The sequence below is a fragment of the Neomonachus schauinslandi genome, chromosome 8, assembly GCF_002201575.2.
Source record: "Neomonachus schauinslandi chromosome 8, ASM220157v2, whole genome shotgun sequence".
Taxonomy (NCBI): Eukaryota; Metazoa; Chordata; class Mammalia; order Carnivora; family Phocidae; genus Neomonachus; species Neomonachus schauinslandi.
Window position 1 is genome coordinate 38,685,139 of NC_058410.1, and position 13,886 is coordinate 38,699,024.

The 13,886-nt window shown below is 37.0% G+C and overlaps 1 protein-coding gene across 1 annotated transcript in view; it reads right to left on the bottom strand.

The window, feature by feature from the left end:
- Positions 1-13,886, bottom strand: part of NKAIN2 (sodium/potassium transporting ATPase interacting 2) — a 996,525-nt gene that overhangs the window by 187,106 nt on the left and 795,533 nt on the right. The gene's annotated exons all lie outside the window — the stretch shown is intronic.

Here is a 13,886-nt window from a genome sequence, read left to right on the forward strand (position 1 = left end):
GCCCAGTCATCCTTCTCTATAACTTTAAGATCTAAGGAAACATGCCTCTTCTTTTCTCTTTTCTTTTCTACTTAAAAATTTCAGTAGTGTGTATTGTGCCCTGAGGAATTACTTTTGGTCTTCTGCTGAAATCCATACATGTTTTCAGAGATTCTTGTTCTCACAGCCGAGTGTTCCCTTTCTCCACAGATGAGAAGTCCACCCTACTCCTTCCCTTGCAGCCCACTCATGCATGTGACTAGCCAAAGAAGATTCTAAAGTGAAAACCCCAAATGGGTTTTATTTCCCAGGATAAAATGACTAGAAGCTGAGGAACAAAGAGCATTGTTGTGGGTGAAATGATGCCCCCCTCAAATATATCCATGTCTGAACCCCCAGAATGTATGAATGTGGCTTATTTAGAAAAAAGGATCTTTGCAGATGTAATTAAGTTAAAGATCTCAAGATAAGATCATCCTGGTTATTCAGGTCTGCTCTAAATCCAAGGACAAATGTCCTTATAAAAGCCAGAAAAGAAGACATAGACACACAGAAGACTGTGGACTATGTCTACAGGACTATGTCCAAGGAATGCGTGGAGCGACCAGAGCTGGAAGAGGCAAGGAAGGACTCCTTCTTACCGCCCCCAGAGAGGGAGGATGGCCCTTCCCATACCTCGATTTCAGACTACTATCTCCAATACTGTATGAGAACAAATTTCTGTTTATGGTAATTTTTATGGCAGCCACAGGAAATGAATACAAGTGTATAAAACATAAATGTGAAAACCAATTATTTCAGAACAAATGAATGGATTAGGTTGTTATTTTTGTCACTGAGGTTCCCAGTATGGGACACAGCCCTGGTCTGCCCTTGGACAGAATTAATTCTGGAGCAAGAAGAGGGAGGGCAAATGGATGCAAAGCAAAGATGAAAGGGAATACCTCCAGTCAGAGTGCGGGAAACGTTTTCAAATGTAAGCAGAGCCTTATTTGGGGATCTCTTCTTTCTCAAATTCTTCATGAGAAAAGAAATATTTTCTCTTCCAATCAAACTGGAATATTTTCTTGAGGCAGTGATATATAGTAAAATGTGCATGAACTCTGTAATCAGGCAGGCCTGGGTGCAGATTACAGCTTCAGCCTCAGCTCTGGGATCTTGAACTGTCTCTGATCCAATCAGAGCAAATGAGACTTCTGATCAGTCTGAGAAAGAAACCCTTGTTCTCCTCTTACAGATTCAAATGTGAGAAGAATGTAGTGTTAAGAGTCATTGATTTATCTTCTGACTCTGAAACGACATCTGGTCTTAGAATAAGGCCAACCAGAAAAATTGAAACCCAGATTGGGAGAGAAGTAAGACACTGGTTACATGATTTAAGGTTTCCAATTCTGTTCTGTGGTGTCCTCCAGACTTTTTAGTTACAAGACCCAGTAAATTACATTTTGTCCAAGACACTTTACCCAAAGACTGTTGATACACAACGTAAAGTCACTTAATATAATTCTTGAAATGTAGTACATACATTATAAATATTAGTATCTTATTAGCCTGGAATTCCATCAATGAATTTCCAAAGAAAGTGTCTTAAAGTAGTGGTTTTTCAGCCTTGGCTGCACATTAGAATCACCTGAACAGTTTTTAAAAGCTCCTGAGGACCAGTAGCATTCTATACTGATTAAATCAGTCTCTAGGAGAGAGACTCGGGCTTTGCTATGTTCTTAAAGCTCCCCAAGTGATTCGAATGTGCAGCCAAAGCTGAGAACCACTGTTTTATGGCTCACAAACAGATTTGAGGGGAAAGGGCAGGGGAGGGGGGGGAGGTGGGGGTGGGGGTGGGGGGGAAGGAAGGTTTTTACTTTAAATAGCAACCCTAAGTATTGCCTATTTATTGTGTCAAGATTTTGAAGTTCACTACCTCTGTGGAGACAGCTTCTAATCTTATTTTTGTTCCCTCTGGCAAATTGTTGCTAGTTTTCTTTAGCAGAATTGAGAATATCTTTTTAGCCTTGGTAGGCTATGCTCATTTATTTTTATTCTGTGAAAAACCCTCCAAGCTTTTGAGCTCGTTATTTTATTAGGGACTAATAAATTTAACTTAACCATACACACTTCTAAAAAGCTTAGCGTTCCATATGAGGCAGGCCAACAGACTGTGTTATCTTTAAAGCTTTCAGCTTAGCTTATGAAATGTATTAGTGTTACATTAATATCCAATGTTAAATTGTGTGCAAATTATGGGGTTTTTTTTTATGTTTGTTTTTAGATCCCAGCCTCTGTGACCATATAATACTGAAGATCACTTATCATGAACACTGGAAACTTCTAGAACAGTGGGAATTTGAAGCTAGCATGTGGCAAAAGAAAGAATTCTGAGTGTAGGGTCATAAAACAAGTTTTTATACCACTAAGTAGCTTTGTTTGTCAACTTGAACTTCAGTTTTTCTCATTTGTTAAATTGAGTAATATTTCCATCTATAAATCTTATGGGATAAATAAACCATAGTTATTTGCATGAATAAGTTTTGTAAACCAACCATAAGGATAAAATATAAGTTAGAATTTTTGGAAAGAGTAGGATTACTATACATATGAGTTTTGCCTGCATGATTCAAATAATAAAGATGGTTAATAAATAGTAAAGTAATGCTTATCCAAAAAGTCATGCCTTCTAGATCAAAGAAGAATCAAACCTGCAAAAAACATCTGGGTCTATGGTACTCTCTCATCTTTTCTGTTTAACATCAGTGTGCCAAAGGGAAAGTACTTTAATATTTGTAGGCATCTGTAGGCCAGGCAGTTTTAAAACATCACTTATTAGTTTCACATTATTTTTTTGACTACCTGACTGTACGAGGCACTTCTCATTTAAACCTCACAACAACGAGATGAGGAACCCAAGGCCAGCTCAGGGATATTAAGAAATGTAAGGCTATGTTGCAAATCAACGGCAAAACTAGAATTTAAAGTCAGGTCTAACTCTCTAGCTATTTGTCTGCAATGATGTTACACTGATCCCCAGTTCTAGCACAAAACAGGTTTTCATCTAAAAAGGGGTAAGAAACATTGATGATTGTCACACGTTTCTCCCCCCTACCAATTGCTTGTTTAGAAGGTACAATTCAATGCAGGAACTGTGCTGGTGCAGATTTCTTGTTCACCCTAGCCAGACCCTTAGTCAGATTTTAGTTTGTCATCATAGCATCTCCCTACTCTCATTACCAGAGTAGTACTGCTTTTTAAGGGACACTGGCCTCCATAAAAGGATGGGATTTAACAAAATGTCTACCTTCTTGTTCCTAAGAAACAATACTTCTTTAAAGAGTTTTGGATTTTTTTTTCTCCCTCAAGCGAAGTGGAATTACCAGGTCGAATAACTGAATGCTTTTAACTCTTAAATTTGTTTTAGGGACCATATTGTGAACATGAAATGTTTTATTCTTTAGGGACCATACTGTGAACAGGAAATGTTTTATTCTCTCAGTTTCACAACAAAGATATTGGAGGCTTAGGAATTTTCAGATAATGGAAGAAACATATTTCAGAATAAGTTACAACCATTTCTTTTACCCACAATCTCCAGATAGTCCTACTGGCGTCCAAGAAGTGTAGAAAATAATTTATCCGATAGAAATCCTCCTCCATTTTAACAGGAATGGAATCATAATGCTAAGGTGGCACCGTCTGAGAATCTTCGAAAACCTAAGGAAATGTGGTCCCTCCCAAGCTCAGATACTTATTATGTCTCTTTGATCCTCAGGTAATAAATTGAAATTGAAAATAATTTTGTCTTCATGTTCTAATTATGCAATTTAATTCTTTTCCTTAAATGTGATGATTAATGTGGAAACCTTTCCAGGAACTTTTGGGAGGAGAGGAAGTTTTTTTCTATTTTTTCAAAAAAAGACTTGTAGAAATCTTAGATGAAATGCAGTCTTATTTTAGATTCACCCAAAGGAAACCAGTGCTTTATTTAAAAAACTCATGTACACAGAAACACCTGGCCCAGAAGATGATTACCATATCAACAATGTCACAACAAACTATTCAGAAGAAATGCTTTATGAATATATGAACCATGTTTCTGCCTTTTCCACATTTAGTGGGCCTGCAATCTTAACATGTGTCTCAAAACCATCTTTTGATTGAACTAATTCCTCCCCCCCAGTTAAGGCATTAAAATAATCTATGAATTTGCTCCTCATAGCCACCAAGTTCCCCATGCTTCTAAGTATCTTTGTTTTTGGAATTGAAGAATGTACCATTCCTTTTGAAATTTAGATTCATTAACAAAGTGGTTTCAGACTTATTGACTCCTATTTGGAGAACAAATGTATATTTTATTTATTTATTTATTTATTTATTTATTTATTTATTTATTTATAAGTGGGCTCAGGTCTTGAACTCATGACCGTGAGATCGAGACCTGAGCTGAGATGAAGAGTAGGATGCTTAACTGACTGAGCCACCCAGGCACCCCAGGAGAACAAACTTATAAAGTGAATATACTGGCAGTAACTTCTAAGTAGCTAAACATAAATATAGAAAGGAATTTGTAGGGAAATGCAAAAGGGAGAATTTGTTCTTCATTGAAACAACCCAAAATAAGGTATTAATGACCTTACTACTAGAGTCATTCTATGAAAATTACTGAAGAAGAATTAGTGAATTTCAAAGAGGTGCCATTGCTGACATAAACTTGTACAGAAATTGTGCCCCTTTACTCATTATATTCCTCATTTTGAATAAAATATTTGCTTTTGCATTCATTTGTCCAACTACAAGAAACAAATGCCCCATTCTCTGCCTTCTCTACTCCACATTTGTCTGTAAGCACGGTTTCTTAAGCCCAAGTATTCCTTAGAATTCTCCCATTTGGATGTAGGGGTTCAGCTGGGTATTTGAATTATCCAAGATAGTTACAAATACAAAAAAAAATTAGTCTTCTATTAGGCCTACATTTATTAATATGTCTCCTCAATACAACTCTTCTCATACATGGTAGTCAAATCATAGAGGGTTAGCATAGTCACTACTTGTGGGACCCCACTAAGGTTTTAGAATTTATCCCACTCACAATTTTTGTAAGCTGTGTCTATCCTATTTGTTCATTTATCTAGCAATCACTTTGGACATGAGTGAGTCCTTGTACTAAAGGAGTCAATAATTCAGCAAATAAGGCAGCTAACATATGCTTATGAAGTACTATAATATGAGCTAGAACCTGATAGTTACATAAAAATATAAAATTATGCTGAAGAGATTTGCATGAAAAGAAGATGGGAAAAGGATTCAGCGTCGATGTTATTTAAGCTGCTCCTTGAGGGATATTTAGGAATTCATTAAGGAGAAAAAGAGAAAAAAAATGGTTTGACCAATGCTATTGGGCAAGTGTGAGATACATCTGGGTTATAGAAAACAGTGGGATTTGTATTGTGTAGATGAGTCAGAAAAGTGTGAGAATAGATGGAGAATTACCTTGGAACCAGATCAAGGAAAACCTTGCACCAAGAGGAATAGCTTTTGTTTTTATGTCTCTTATTTTAAAATACCTGTTACTGAGCACCGACTACGTACCAGGTACTAAGAGAGCTACGTTATTTGTAAGATATCTATCAATTCTCATAATGATTCTTTGAGATAGATATTATTCTATTTAATAAGTGACAAAACTAATATTCAGATAAACATTTTGCCCAAGTTAGTTATAAAGCTGTTTGGTGACAGATCTTGAACTCAAACCCGAATTTACTTGTCTCAAATGGCTGTTCTTTCCATTGCACCATACTCCTGGATATTGTTCTTCAGGAAATGGAGGGCTGTTGAATACTTCTGCAGGAGGGCATATCATGACCATAACCATTCTCTTACATGACCACAGCTATGCACCAAAGAGGATAATGTCAATCATGTGGAGGACGAGGAGTAAAGGTTTTAAATAAATGTAGCCCTGAGGCAAGGAAAGTTTTACCCAGAAAGATGACAGTAGAGAATAAGTCAGAGAGGTAATAAGAATACACAAAAAAATATAACTTGTGCTTTGAATACTTTAAATAGAAATAGATTTTGGATTCTGATATGGTCTAGTAAGCTACCACTACACCAACACTCCTGCAAATAAGAACCACAAAGTTTAGACAAAATACAAAAAGTCTGAAGGCATTGGAAAGTGAAGAAAGGCAGGCAAAAGTAGAGAGGATTTAACACTTGGAGGAAGACAATGGCACAATGCAAGTGGCATATAAAATTAGAATAAAAACCCACTGAATTTCTGGTCAGAAGAATAAGAGAACAGGGCTGAAGGCAACAATAGATGTTGGGAAGTAAAGGAAGACCACAAAAAGGAGACAGCCAGAGGGGAATATCCCCAAATTCTGTGTATAAATCTGCCTAAATCTCTAGCTGTGGCATGAACCACAAGAGCTGACTCCAAGTAGTAGAATGAAGAATTAAAGAACCAAATAGAGATTTGAGCTACTGCTCAAGAGACAGAATTTGACTCATGGTTTGAATCCAGTGAAGTTAACTGTCTACTAAAACTAATAAATAAATGGGAGTGAAATCTTCAGAGTAGATTCTGTTATCTTCAGAGTAAAAATAACAGAATCCTAAGTCTCCACGATATAAAAATGACAATATTCAGGGTAAAGCCCACATATGGAGATTCAAGAAAAAAATTACTCATTTGGAAGAGAAAAACAATCAACTGAAAACAACCTTGTAATAACTCAGATTTTAGAGCTAGCAGACAGGTTTTAAAGCAGCTGATATAACACTGAATCATGGGAATAAAAATATCCTTACAACAAATGAAAAGATAAGAAATATCAGCATAGAAGTAAAACAATTTTTTTAAAAAAAGAACCAAATGAGAATTCTGTAACCAAAAGACAAGTATCTGAAAAATAATACCCACTGGACAGGTTAATAGCAGATAAAAATGGCAGAAAAATGACCAGAACCTTAGGAATTTGTGTTACTATTTCAAAACTTTTAACAGCCAAAAGAAAATGTGTGAGATCTATGTGATGGAATATTACACAGCCATAAAAAAGGATGAAATCTTGCGATTTGTGACAACATGGATGGACCTAGAGGGTATCATGCTAAGTGAAATAGATCAGACTGAGAAAGACAAATACTGTATGATTTCACTCATATGTGGAATCTAAAGAACAAAAGAAATGAGTAAACAAACAAAAAAGTAGAATACAGAGAACAAACTAACAGTTGCTAGAGGGAAGGGAATAGCATGATGGGCAAAATCGGTGCAGGGGAGTGGGAGACACAGGCTACCAGTAATGGAATGGATAAGTCACAGGAATAAAAGGCACAGCATGGGGAATATAGTCAATGATATTATAATAGCATTGTATGGAGACAGATGTGGTCACATAGAATAATGTATAGAGGATGCTGAATCACTGTGTCATACACCTGAAATGAATGTAACACTGTGTGTCAACTATATTCAAGTACAATTTTTTTTTAAGTTCTAATATCCATACAATTGTAATCCCAAAAGGAGAGGAAAAAGAAATTGGAGGGTGCCTGGGTGGCTCAGTTGCTAAGTGTCTGCCTTCAGCTAGGGTCATGATCCCAGGGTCCTGGGATCGAGCCCCGCATCGGGCTCCCTGCTCAGTGGGAAGCCTGCTTCTCCCTCTCCCACTGCCCCTGCTTGTGTTCCCTCTCTTGCTGTGTGTCTCTCTCTGTCAAGTAAATAAATAAAATCTTTAAAAAAAGAAAAAAGAAAAAGAAATTGGGTCAGAAAAAATATTTGAAGAAACTATGGCTGAAAATTTCCCAAGTCTGGGGGAAAGATACATAAATTCAAGAAGGATGAAAATGAAGAAAACCTTATATAGGCACTTCATGGATAAGCTGCTAAAAAGCAAAGGTAAATACATTTTTCATGACAGACTACATCAGAAACAATGTAATTGAGATTACTTGCTTAAAATCAGCATTGCAATTATGTTGAAAAATTGAAGTGGCAGCAAATGTGAACAAGTCTCATTTATTTATTCCACATACATTTCATGGTATCTTCCATGTTTCAGGCACCATACTAAGTATTGGACAAAGAGTGATGAACAAAATGAAGTTTTTGTCTTTCTGAATCTTACATTCTTGTGGGAAATTAAAGATTTACTTTTCAGTAATTCTGCTTGAAGTCCTTACATATATGTTGGGTCAGCATAGCTTGAAATATACTCAAGGTGCTATTATATTTAGGCCTTCCCTTACTCCAAAAGTAACTGAGCACTGATCTATATAAAATGATTATTTAGATTCTCTTGGTAAATTTTCTACATTTAGAAATAGGTTGATGAATGGAGTGTTACACAAAGAAAAGCCAGCTGGATCTAGGTAAAAACTCACTGGGTAATGACTCCATTAACGGCCTCATCCGGAAACCTGGCCCTCTGCTCTGAATGACCAGACATTTCTTGGTATCCATGGCTTTTGTGTTCTGAGTGTTGATTTATGTTAACTAAATGTCAAACAAAATTGGGGTACTTATTTATTAATTTACAATGGGAAATAATACTTATATAGACTAGAATAGTCACACTGGCAGGATATCCTCCCTGTGGGAAAGCACATAGGAAGCCAAATCATAATCAGAAACCCATTTTAATTTTCCACAAGAAATCACTGTGATAGCAACAGGCAATATTCAGAGTATAGATCCTCAGTGCCCTTTCTTCCAGAGGCAGACATCATAAAATATAATCAGAAGGTAGCTTGGTGGGCAGAAAGTCAGAAAAGGGAGTTAGATGAATGGAGGTTCTAATAGCATCAGGACAAGATAACCTGATGAATTCATCTCACTATCTCACAATGGTCTTGTTATTGATACGGAAATACTGAAAGTGCTCAGCCTCACTTCCCACTGGACTGTGCTTGCGTGGGCTCTGCCACCATCTGTGCACTCACGCTCCCTTTTCTCTTCTTCTAATTATTTCCACGTCTGCACATGCATGCTTTGGAGATATTGTCACATTCAAAAAGTTACATTGCAGTCCTGCTGGCATGAGAACTACCTGCTCTCTTTCAGCTGACTTTGTATTTCTTGGCTCTTGAACATGTCAATTTGATAGTGTAATTCCCAAAAGATTATCTTATTTCCCTTACTTTCGTAGTTGGTTCTTCCCAAATTCAGATGTTCTTTTAGACTGTCCCATGCAAATAATACATAATAACCATATCAGTAATCATCATCAGAGATACATAATTGGAAATGATTTGAAGTTACATTCTAAAATGTCTACTGACTTCTGGGTATTGTGATTCTATCTTTCCTGGACTTCTTTTTTCTTTTAATCCATATATTCATAAAGCTTAAAAGTGATCTTAGAGATCATCTGACTCAATAGCTTCTTTTATATGAGAGGAAGGTTCTGCCCCAGAGATTTTTAAGCCATATAATATGTAAGTTGTACATAGTGGAAACTAAAGTCGGGGTCCACTGACTTCAGCCTCCCCTATTCTCTGCTGCCTTTGCGGCATAAGACTTTAAGAATTAGATTTCCACAGAGATTTACCCTGTATGCTACAGGCTGGTAACTTCATCTTTTGAATATTTTACCATAGGGTAAGCACATGAAAAGAAGTAAGTTCAAGTTAGTCAATATTGCTGTTAAGTATTGTGAATTCAACTTATCTGAAATAAATTGCTGCTGTATCACAAATAATAAGGAAGGGAAGAATTTCTCCTTTAATTAATGCAAAGCAACCTGTATTACTTGATTCTGGATTTTTTTCCCCTAGCAGTTTTCACATAAAAACCGTGTTCCTGTAAATAAGACCTTTAACTATTTCAAAGAGATGGAGTGATTCAGATGAAATCTCAGCACAAATTAAATAATCAAAACCAGGATATGTATAAATTATGGAAGAAGGTGAATATTTATTTGAGCTATAAATGGCAATCTTTATATGAACTTTGAGAACGAATGGTAGTTCTAAGAAGAAATTAAAACATAACAGTAGAAATACCCACTATTTGTTTCTCGTAAGACTGAAATTCAGTTGATGCCCACACATGACACTTCTCTCGTAAGTAAGATTGAAATTCAATTGATGCCCACACATACTGTAGAATTTAAGGTTGATAAAAGAAACTTTTTTTTTCTAAATTGTACTGGCAGTAAAACACTCAAGATTCCACCCCCCCCAATCTTGAGTCTTTGTCACATTATGGGGACCTCAGGATAGAATGGCTGGTCCAGTTTAGCCCATTTGTATGCCTCAAGGGAGTCACACTTAAACAGTCTTAGACAAGTTCATTACATTATAAACAGCCAGCACAAGGGAGGCCAAATTTCTTTTAGTATCTATGTCTATATATCTCTTTGGTTACACACACACACGCACACACACACACAAACATGTGACTTTCTCATTCTGTTCTATCTATTGTGTCTATAAAACAGGATGTTCACCTACTTGTTTTTAATATTATTTATTTTCTTATCTCCTTTCTTCTCCAAGATGTAAATAATTCCCATTCCTTTAACTAATGACTTATGCCAGATTTCCAGCTCTTTCATGCCCTAAAGAAGATGACCAAGCTAATCATAACAATAACAACTTAATGAAATATTATTTTAAAAAGCAGAATTTAGATAATATTCAAATGAGCTAGTTCTAGTTTAAAAAATAGAGTTAAGGACACTTGGTCAAACCTCTGGCATAAAATAGTGTTTTCTAAATTTTTCTAAGTGGCCTTTGATTTAACGCAATTAAGTGTTTTTTAGATTAAAGTCAGGAATTCAATAATGATAAGAAAGTTCTATCCTTTATATGTATACTTAATAAAATAAGACAATAATGATGCCCAAGGTTACAACAGAACTTGTTCTGAGTCAGCTTTTCTGATTTATAAATATTCTATTGATAGTTAAGTAAATTTTCCATGAAAAAAAACCTCATAAAATATACTACATCAGGAGAAGTGTCATTTAGAATTTTTTTCATTTTTTTATTTCACCTGGTGTGGTCAAATGTACTGAACTCGGGGAAGTGAAGTAAGTTAAGCTGCTATCCACTTCCTCTTTCAATGTGAATCTAGAGAGAGCAAGGTTGTGTTTTGGAGATAGGCCCTAATGACACTTGCACAGTGCAGAAAACTTGTGTCAAAGACAGCAATATTATGAGCTTATAGCCAAGTGTGTGATAATATTGCATTTAAAAGTGAGAAGAGTCAGAGTTTACTAATGGAAGTGAGTGAAATGGTAACATAGCCAATATTTTACTGAGTACAGATAATTTCACTCTGGAAAAGATACTAGAGCACCTTATGCTATGACAAATATCAAGTCAAAACCATAAAAACGCAGTATTCATTCCAATGCATATTTAATCTAAATGCAAGGCATGAAACGGTATGAGAATCAAACTTCATGCACATACTTTCTCATTCGTTTATCAAACTGACATATTTTGAGTTTGATGTGTCAGACATTGGAATAAGTTCTGGATAATATAACACAAGATTATAAACTCTGTGCCTTGAGTAAGCCCACAGTTTAGAAGGATGAGTAAGTAGATATTATAATACACTATCCCATGCACTTTTTAAAAGATTTATTTATGTCAGAGAGCGAGAGAGCACGTGTGTGTGCGTGCACAAGTGGGGGGAGGGGCAGAGGGAGAAAGAGAATTCCAAGCAGACCCCCCACTGATGTGTAGCCTGACTCAGGACTACATCCCGGGTCCCTGAGACCATGACCCTGAGATCATGACCCTGAGATCATGAGCTGAGCTGAAATCAAGCGCTGGATGCTCAACCAATTGAGACACCCAGGTGCCCCTGTCCTAAGCATTTGTGAGTGAAAGGTCAAATACAGCAATTTGTCTCAGAGAGCAAACACTTGACAGTGCTATGAACCTCCTATGGCCCAGGGAAAGGAAAGCACAGCTAGGCAAAGCCAGCTTCACAGGGAAGCGGATGTGAGAAATAGTAACAATAAGAAGGGGATGTGAGCTAAATCATTAATTTAAACTTAGCACTACACTGGGTTTGCTACATGGCTAGAAATCTTCCATGCACTTTTATCTACCAATTAATTTTTTTAAAGATTTTATTTATTTGAGAGAGAGAGAGAATGAGAGAGAACACGAGAGGGGGGAGGGTCAGAGGGAGAAGCAGACTTCCTGACGAGCAGGGAGTGAGATGCAAGACTCGATCCTGGGGCTCTAGGATTATCACCTGAGCTGAAGGCAGTCACTTAACCAATTAAGCCACCCAGGCACCATATCTATCAATTAATTTAAACTTCAAACTTATCCTGTACAAAAATAAAGAAAATTCTATCCTTTATATGTATACTTTGTAAAGTGTCTTTTGTAAAGATAGGAAACTGAAGCACTATTGTCTCTATTGTAAAGTTAGGAAACTGAGGCACAAGTTCACAGGTAGTAACGGATAGAGATAGAGAAAAAAAAAAACCCAGGCATTCTGGCCCCAGAGTTTAAGCCCTCAACAACAACTCCATTCTCTTTCCTTCCCTCTCTTTTTTTTCAGGTAAACAATCTCAGACACATGGATTCGAAATCTTTGAGTTCAAAAGGGGTGGGGCATGTCCATGGAAAAGTGACAGGTGTGGGGCTGTGGGAGGCCAGGTGCACACTGGTGAGAGGATAGGAGGGGGGTGGGAGACAGGTAGCGACAGACTGGGGACCCACCATCATCCTCACTCATCCTCCTGTCCCCCTACGCCAAATGTTCAAGATGCCCTTTTAAATTTCTCATACATCAGAACTTCTAGGGGGCCAACAACTGAATGAGTTTTAGAAATATTCGATTAAACAATTCTTAACATTTGGAGATTCTATGATTTCTCTTCATCTCAGAATCTTCCAAAACATCCTATAAAACCGTTCTTATGGCCAATGATGAAAAATAAAACAAAACTGATGTTAGCCTCAAGCTTTGTAATGATTATTTTGGCTTTCTTTTCTTCTTTTTTTAATTTTTTTTTTTTTTTACTTTCCAAATTAGGTCAAAAGAGGATTTTTGCCATCTCTTGCAGCTACAAGAAAGAGTATTTATTTTCCTTCATCAGATCATTTCAAGTGAGGGGAAATATTGGTCAGGTAACTAGGAGCACCGTTTGCATTCCAGACAACAACTGAAATTAGAGGTGGCTTTCTGGTTTCTTGCCTCACCCATATATCTTCTCCCTGAACAATTCCTATGTTCACATACATTGAGGTTTCCAAGCTCTTAAGCCACAACTACTCCCAAACCCAGAGTTTCACCAAACAAACCACAACATAATAAGAGACAGCTGATTTTCAGCCATTAAGAGAATACACCACAGACTGACAAATCTTCATGGACATATGTACTTCCTCACTCAAATGTCATTAACACTACCACCCTGTAGCCAGGTGACAGTGGGGTGAAGAATTAGAGTCTGTAGGCACCTGCCTGTGGTCAGCGATGTTGCCTAATCAACATCTTGACCCTCTAGGTCAGCTTTTCCATTTCCCGAAATCATGTCAAAACTGTCAGCCTCAGGGCTGGATGTGAGCCACAGAAATATTTTGTTTGTCAGGCACAGTGTTTTTTAAAAAAATCTCAAATTGTTTGCCAACATTTAAAACTCAGACGTTTCCATAAAATATTGGAATGCCTAGCTTCTTTGGAGAACTTGGAAGATTTGACAACATAGGGTTCGTTAGGAACTCAATTGGAATGGAGTGGCCACAGATCCCTTTAGGGAAGGCACATTCTCCACGCTCAGCACCATCCTGGGACTTCACCACCAGACTGCCTGCTTAGCTCCAGCAGATTTTTGAATTCTCTTCCTCTGCTGCTTCTGCTGCTTCAGATGGTTAGACTCCCCTCCCCTCCAAATATATTGCCATTTATTATCTCCATCTTCTTAAAGGGG